We start from the raw sequence: 8779 nt of genomic DNA on the forward strand, positions 1-8779 counted from the left end.
GAAAATCAAGGAAATCAAGCTTGACATTCAAATGTCTTAACCACCCATTCGAGTGTCATCCCAAAGATAGTACAAATGCATAAATCAATGTGGTGGCACAAACAGTAAATTCAAGCAACTTTCTGGGCAATATTTCACCAAGTGGTCCCCCTCATCCATGCACAACAAGTTTAAAAAGGGATGATCCTCCTTGGAATTAAGGAGGAAGGACGACAACAACAAACTCTTTTTTTATGCTTAGAATTAGATAGGAATCAGTAGAAAATAGATAGTCTTTTCCTTTACATTCTGCTTTGTTGTCTTATCTTCAGTATTAGTCTGTACTCTTAAACATGCACTTCAGTTCTCGTTCTTTGTTTGCTTTTTACTTATTTCACTTCATACATTGCAAGTTCAATACCAATAGTAGTTCAGTTCAGTTTTCAATATAATAGTAGTTCAACTTCCTGTTATCATTTATTGCTCGTTTTCATTCTATTCATTACCTATCTGTTAAGTTTAATTTAAGTTGTTCATTTTACCTAAAGATGTGTGGCTAATCCTAAACTTGGGATAAGGAAAGGATAATGTCCAATGCCACTGATTTCCCAAGGTAGCTGATGTAATACCCGAGAATTTTCAAAGGACTCAAGAGTAATTTTAACTTGGGCCTTAGGTGAAATTTTCAAAAGATTTGGGGCTTAAATATAATCTTTTACAAATATCAGTACTGAATCGATTGTAGGGAGTGCCTTGGAGCCTAGATATCTAAGGAAAATGATATGGAATTGACGAGTGTTCTAAGATAAGATTTATGGTATTAAAAAAAAATCAGAATTGAGATAGTTTTCGGTATAGTTTCGGTTCAGGTTGAAAAATGGAATTATTGTAGGGAACCTCCAGAGAATCAACGGAACCATGAGGGGCTCCCATTTTTTTGTAAGGAATAACCCTGAGGTGGTTTCGGGATGAAACAATAGCCCGGTGAGGACATAGGGGCAATATCGTCCTTGTCGAGTAATCTTGGAGTTATTAATTTTACATTTTCAGTATCGTAATGCAAATTAATTTGAGGTTTGAGGATGTAATTACAATTAGGGAATTACCCAAGTGAATTGAAGATGAAAATTGGCGTTTAAATGTGTAAATTCTCTATATTATAGTGTAATATATATAATATATATATGTACACATATAGGTGCAAGGTAACCTTCTGTGAAGCTTCGAGATGGAGCTTTTGCCAGTTGAGGAGCTAATGTGGCTTCAAGAAGTGATGACTAAGGCCGATTTTGAGGCGGTGGGTCTCCTATAAATAGGGGGTTCATTTGAGAGCAAAATGAAAATGAAGGAGGAAGGTGGCTAAGAGTTGCAGTGAGGGAGAGAATGGTTGAGAGCTTGAGGGATCAAGGAAGAGTGCTGGGGGTTGTCGTTGGAGACCGAAGTCAACTGCAAGGATGGCCGAAAGTAGCTGAAATTGGCCGCATCAAGTGGATAGCAACCATGGCCACAAGTCGTGGCCATGGAAGCATGGATGAAAGGCAAGCAATGACTAGAAGGAGCTAGGCAGTGGTTGCGCGGGGTCTAGGGCGGTCGGTGGTGGTCGTAGTGAGCGTTGGAGGCGGATGGAGATTGGCTGCACAACAAGCTGCGACCATAGCCATGAGCTTGCTGCAGCTAGATAGCAAACAGGGCGGCCAACTAGTGGCTACGGGCAATAGCCAACGAGGTCGGAGGTCGATGCTGCGGCCGACGAAAGTGACAGCAGCTGGCGAGGGTAACGACAAGGCCAGAAGGCACGCGGGTGGCGGCGACTATGCGTGTAGGTCGCATAGGAGGAAGAAAGGAGAAGGAGGGAGAAGGAGGAGAAAGAAGATGAACACAGAAAAAGAAAAAGGAAAAAGAAAAGAAAAGAAAAAGGAAAAAAAGAAAAAGAAATGAGGAAAAAATAGAGAAAAGCTTCCGAAAAATCCAAAAAAATTCTATGAATTTATTTGGGGCTATAGGAGCATGCCAAAGTCAATAAATTATTCAGGCTCGCATTTCGAGGTCAAAGCACACATATTGAAGAAGCCTGAGAGGCTAAGTTAAGTTATTTAAGGTCGGGCACGCAAATCGAGGTGATATGCATTTTTTGAGGTGTTCCAAACTTGGTGTTAAAGGTGAGTGGTTCTATCCCAAAAGCTTAATTTGGTTTTGTATAAATGTTTTGCCAAAATTACTCTTGATTCATTAGCATGTTGTGCAAATCAGATTTCTTGAATATTGCATCAACTGGTTATGTTGATAAAATACATGGCGTGTGGGTTTTTCATGACATTATTATATCCGAAATCATGTCATTGTTATGATGTCTAGTGGGATGGGATGTGATCTTCTTGAGAATGGGGAAAGGTTAATCCCAGTGATCTGGTGACATGGGTGGGCACCCGAGGATTAAGTATGTCGCGGCAAGGTCAATTCGAACGGTGTGTGGAATGGATTTTCCATGGGAGATTGAGTATGTCAGGGAGATTTCTTAAGTTAAACGTGTTGCATGTTGTTGTAGTCTATATATGCCATGCTCTTGAATATACATGCATTCTGTAAACTGTTTTTATGCCATCACGTAGATCATTCAACATCTAATCTGGGTTATGCCCTTGGAATATTCAAACGTTCCAAACGAGGGTTGCAGCAGGGGCAAGGACATGGTCAGTTAGAGCTGATGGAGTACGAGCATGACAGAAATTGATTTCATTTCTTAAAGTCATGTAATCTTTATTTGATTTAAATTCAGTTGTATGAACGATTGTTGTAATCTATGATAATAAGTTTGTTATTTTCGCTGCGTAATGATATGCCTTGTTTAGCTTAGGTTTATTAACTTGATAGTTAAAGGGGTAAGACTGGGGTTCTGGGATTTTGTGAGCATGTGAAGATTGTTCTTTGAAACAATGCGTGTGTTGAACTTATGTATGGAAGAAAAATAAGATCCCTGTAAATTCCTTATAGTGGCATGGCTGTACTCCTTACCCTACAATTTAAATAACCTTAATCAGTTTGGATGTTCAGTGTTGAAATGGTGAGGAGGTTTAAACTCACTAGTGTGTGAGTGTAGTTGTAGCACAAATATAAATTCCGGACAAGTCCGGGTCGATTCATTGGGAAGTTTATTTAACAAAAGAATTGTTCATTTGGGTTGATTTATCCAAAGAGAGCTAAGTTTTCTTGATTGTGAAAAGGTTTTTTTGGAATGTTAAAAAGGTCTTGGGTTGAGGCGAGTTCAGAACCAATGCCTAGTAAATCTCTTATAGCAATTTAAAAAGCAACCTTAATCTGAAATAAACAGAGGATCATTTGGTAGTTATAATTCAATATATGAATGATTCTCAGCTAAGCAACCCTCATACATGATATGAGGGTTCTAGGTTAAGATGTCACTATAAATTGTATTATACTACAAACTATGATTTGATTGTCTGAGCTTGGGTATATCTCATCTCCAATTCTAGCAACTCTCATACATGACGTGAGAGTTTTGAGTTAGGATGATGACCCAATCCAAACTCACAAAATCATTTACACACTCAACTCAAGTTTAACTCAGATAAATCTTGCATTCATGGAGGTTTGGCTTATCTTGAGATTCAAGAACATTGGACACTGTACTCGCCTTAACCCAAGATTAGATTTAGCTACTCATTTCCATTTAAAAATTAATTGACAGGAATTTAAATGACGTAATTTAAATGACAGAATTTAATTGACAGGAATTAAAATAGCAGAAACTAATCGGCCATTTAGGCGGTGGATAATTTAAATGACAGGAATTAAAATTGCAGAAATTTAAAGTCAGAAATTAACCAGCCATTTAGGTGGTGGATAATAAAGTAACAATAAATGACATAAGAATTTAAAAGAAGAAAGAAAGGAAGTAAGATTACAAGAGAAAACAAGAGAGAGAATAAGAGCAATTCTCTAAGAGAAACTTTAAGAACAAAACTAAACTTTGATTCAAGTAATAACAACCTCTCACAAATGCACCAAAGTGAGCTATTTATAGCTCACAAGATGCAATACAAGCCACACAATTATTCAACAAAACATTCACCTAACTAGTGGAAGAAAATTAGGTAAAAGACAAAAAATACAAAAGACTTTGTGTGGTGGACTTCTCATAAGAATACAAAAGACTTTAGGTGGTGGACTTCTCATAAGAATACAAAAGACTTTAGGTGGTAAATCACTTATAAAAAAAAAATACAAAACAAAGAAAAGTCTTCTACAAATTGGGCTTTGTTGGGCCTTTGATTGGTCTTGGGCCTTTGGTTGGATTCCATTTGATAGTTGGGCCAAGTGCACTTGAAACATCCTCTAGACTCCATAATTGGCCTTTGAATTTGAGCAATAAAAAATGGGTAATCCAATGTCTTCGATTATGTCCCTAATTAATTGTAGAAGCCAACTTCCTTGCTTCATCCTGTAATAATATGTAATACAAATAATTATTTACTTTAAGCATAAATATAAAGCCAAAATAGGGATATAATTCATTAGGATATAGGAAATATTGACCCTTATCATGGCATTCTCGATGAGGCGGGGTGTTACAGCTAAACTTTAGATGTTCAATAACAGAAACTAAGATAGCTTGAGAACTGTTCTTCATTAAAACTTTAGGCTTGGATTGGTTCATATGCCTAACCTAGAATCTCCATGCCATGTATGGAGGTTACTTAACCTGAAAATGTCCTCATACCCAAGCACGAATAACCATTTTGTTAAATGTTATTTACACACTAATTTATGATAGCTGCTTAACATAGAATCCTCCATGCCATGTATGGGGATTGCTAAAACAAGAGTTATTATCATCTTGGTAGTGTATTTAAGACTGAACCTCAAGCCATTTGAACTTTCTGTTATTCTTAAGAAAGCTATATGGGAATTAGTTGGGCTTGGCACTCGAATTGTCTTGACCCAAGATCTTACCATATCCAGACAACAATTAATTTCCATTAATTCAAACCACTCCCATATTCTTTAAGCTAATTAATCTGGTGTGATTATCTCATTCCATGAGTAATCTCCCTATGAATCAACCCAAACTTACCCGAAAAATATAAATTTCTACTACAACTACACTCGTGCACTGGCGAGTATAAACATCTCACCCTTTTCTAAATAATTTAACTACTTCATAAACTTTTTTACAACCTAAAAAGAAGATAAAAAGTGACAATGCAGGGTGAGTGATGCAGCACGGGCCATGGCAAAGGCTTGCTAAGAATGTGGTAGTAGACACACCTCCACTTCCTCCCTTAGGGATGCCTGAAATTCTTCCCCCTCTTCCTGAGGCACCCATGCCTGAGTCGAAAGGAGTTGGCAAGACCAACGGGGCTTTCTAGCATAGAAAAAGAAGTAGGCATCATCGCTATGAGGCTAGCACCTCTATCCTGCTTCCCATGATCGACTTAACCCTTCCTGAGCCTGCCCCAAAACCTGTGCCAGTTCTAGTTACAGATCCTTCCATTATCCTCAACCTATCGGGTAGACAGGCTCCGTCTACTACGTTAAGGGAGGCTAGTCGTGGTACGACCCTAAACCCTTTGCATGTGCTGGAGGTTGAAGTTACATCGCAGTTGGACTAGGTAGCCATTAACACCATTTAGACGAGTGGCCGGGGTTAATTCTGTCATGGTGTTGTCAACCCTCAATGGGCCAACGCCACATTTTGCATACTAAGGAGTGGTTCGATTGAGGTGGGTTGGCTACTCGATTCTATGTGTGTCCTTCGCCTCATCAAGGTGCGATCAATTTGGAAGGCCATTAGCTCCATAGCGAGGACTTTCGTGTCTATCCAAGAGTATTAGATATTAACACAGTAGATATGCTTGGCATTGGTGTGCGTTTTTTCTATTCTACCATCCTCCCTCATGATGAGGCTCGATACTTCCGGAATCCTCCCGAGGACATGGATGAATTTGAATGCCATCTTTCCATAAAAAGCTCATGGTCATGCTTTTATTATGAGTTAATGTCTTCCTATGCTTTTAGTATGCCAATTTTTACCTTATTTTCTCTTTCTGGAAGGGTGCCAGGGCACTGTAGTTGCCAACGCAATGAATTGCCTACATGCTGCTCGTGCTAAGGTAAAGTTGGTTAGGTTGGTGGAGGAAAGATGGAAATGGAAGGAGGATGAACAGGTATATATCAGCCAGATCCAGCGGTTGTAATCAAATGTGACGGTTCTTAAAGCCCAGCTTTGTAATCTAACCATGGAGTGTGAGGTGGCAATATCCAAGGCTTAGCAATGGGGGGGACCTTGGAACAATGAAAGAAGGATTACTAAGAGATGGAAGCCTCTTTTTTTGCCTTTCGGGAGGATAGTTATCTCCAGAGAGACTTATTGAAAGCAGTTGAGGAACAGGTGGCCAAGGCACGTCAAGAAGCTGTTTAAGCTCACAAGGATGCTCAACAGGAGCTCACCAAGGTGGAAGAGGCCAAGCAGTAGGAAATCAAGAAGGCAATAAAGAAGGCTATTTAAGAACACCGACTCTCCAATGACTACTTTCGACGCAAGGAGGCCTATGCCAACGACTACATCAAGTTTGGGTTCTACTTGGGCCACTGCCTTTTGGAATCCAAGTACTCGAGAAATTGCTTTTCGAAAATGGTGCTCTTGGATGCCTCTAATTTCATGCCCCATGACTGGAGAGCCTACGAGCTAAATTCTTGAGGTTTAAAGGAGTATCTTAATGCCTCTCTTAAAGATGACTTGTCCAACCTTTCGGGGCCTTGGAGTCCTTATAGGCCCGAGGCTCCAGAGTCTTCAGGGATTATTGAGGCTCTTCGGGAGTTCGAGATCAAGTTGCATGGAGCGAGCGAGGCTCTTGACAATGTCCCTCTAAGCCCCTTTCTTGACAACCTAAGGAATCTCCCCCCACCGCCAGCTAACTAGCTTAGCTTTTTACTTTCTCTGGCATGTAACTTTTGAAACGTTGCTTTGAATTTTGTACATTTTTAGGTTGTCTGTGTGGATGATTTACACCTTTTGTGTGATGAATGAATGTATTTTTCTTTTGGTAATTTTTCTTTCACATATATATCTTTACTATGAATGTTGACATGTTGTGTGTTAGATAATTCCTGTTATCTTGTACACATGGCCCTCTTATTTATTTATTTATTTTTGGGGGCATTATCTTCACAACCACTTTTATCTGATCTCGTCATGATAAAGTTAGGGAAAAATAAGTAACCAAACATCAATACCAATAACTTGGCACATCCTAGGATCACCCATGTGGTAAATGTGGGTAACTTATAGATTCAACCATATAAGATGGAGCAAAGGGATTACCTTGTTGGCACTCAGTACTATGATGTGTTCCTTCACATAGTTTAAAAAAGATTTGCAATTGCATTGCTACAACATTCATATAATCCATCTTTCGATTAAGTGCTAATAAAGTTGTGAATGGATCTAGCTCATGGACTCTCGCAACTCTTCTTTGTCGTAACCTCTTAGTAGGCCACTGATAATTGTTAACAACCATCTATTCTAACAATTCATAAGCTGCTTCAAGGATTTTGCTCATAATGGTGCCACCAGTTGTTGTGTTAATCATGGTACGGGTAGTGGCATTAAGACCATTGTAGAAAGTCTGAACTTGCATCCATATTGGAAAACTATGGTGTGGGCATCTTCAGAGCAATTCCTTGTACCTCTCCCAAGGTTCATACAAAGATTCCATATCAAACTGCATAAAATTTATGATGTCATTCAGGAGCTTTGCAGTCTTACATGGCGGGAAGAATTTGCTCAAGAATTTATGTGCCATCATATCCCATGTTGTTATAGATCCAATGGGCAGTTAATTAAGCTAAGCCTTAGCTTTATATCCTTTAGTGAGAAAGGAAACAACCACAAATGAATGGCATCATCAGTAATGCCATTCTACTTGAAAGTGTCACATATCTCCAAAAAGTTGGTAATGTGTGCATTTCGATCATCACTACGTAGCCCATAAAATTGCACCTTTTGGTGGATCATTTGTATTATAGTCGGTTTGATTTCAAAATTGTTAGCTTGAATAGGCGGCCTCAAAATACTTGTTGCTACCCCATTGATTGAAGGTACTACATATTCATACAAAAAACGTGTATTTTCAACCATCTCGCCTTCCATATTTGATATATCACAATTACCTTGTAAAATAGAAAATAGAAAAAATTAAAAATACTAAAAAAATAGTTTAATCTAAAAATAGGCAATAGAATTCCAATATTAAACAAAGAATTAGTTCCCTAGTAACGACGTCAAAAACTTGATGGACAAATTCACAAGTATACGAAATTGCTCAAGTAATATAATGGAGATGAGTCCAAGTATTGATCCCTCAAGGACTAACCTATTTATTTACTAAAATGGAATTACCTATTTTAAGTTAAACTTATTAAATATTAAGAATTAAATTAAACTAATTAATTAAAATAATAAAATAAAATCGATTTAGATGGCAAGTCAAATAAGAGAAATCAATGGATTTTAATAATTAAGACACATGTATGAACCTAACTATGCAATGCAAAATATGGAATTTATGTGAATGAATTAGTAAATTGAGTATGCCATAATGAAATCTCCTAATGTATTCATTACCCTATCTCTAGGTTATAACAAGTCTACAATTGGACCCCACCAAGAACCTTTAGGACTAAGTGCTTACCACTATGCCAAAAGCTATAGTTATTAGCAGAGGCACAACTCTTTATCCCCATCCACACTGTGGGTTCAACTTTCTCCCTAGGCCTCACA

The 8779-nt window shown here is 38.3% G+C and overlaps 1 non-coding gene across 1 annotated transcript; it reads left to right on the forward strand.

The window, feature by feature from the left end:
* Nucleotides 1-7647: 7647 nt before the first annotated feature.
* LOC127807041 (small nucleolar RNA R71) lies at nucleotides 7648-7754 on the forward strand. The gene has a single exon (XR_008024578.1). It is a non-coding gene; the product is annotated as a small nucleolar RNA R71 (small nucleolar RNA).
* The last annotated feature ends 1025 nt before the right edge of the window (nucleotides 7755-8779 follow it).

This window comes from Diospyros lotus, chromosome 7 (assembly GCF_014633365.1).
Source record: "Diospyros lotus cultivar Yz01 chromosome 7, ASM1463336v1, whole genome shotgun sequence".
In the NCBI taxonomy this organism is placed as follows: domain Eukaryota; kingdom Viridiplantae; phylum Streptophyta; class Magnoliopsida; order Ericales; family Ebenaceae; genus Diospyros; species Diospyros lotus.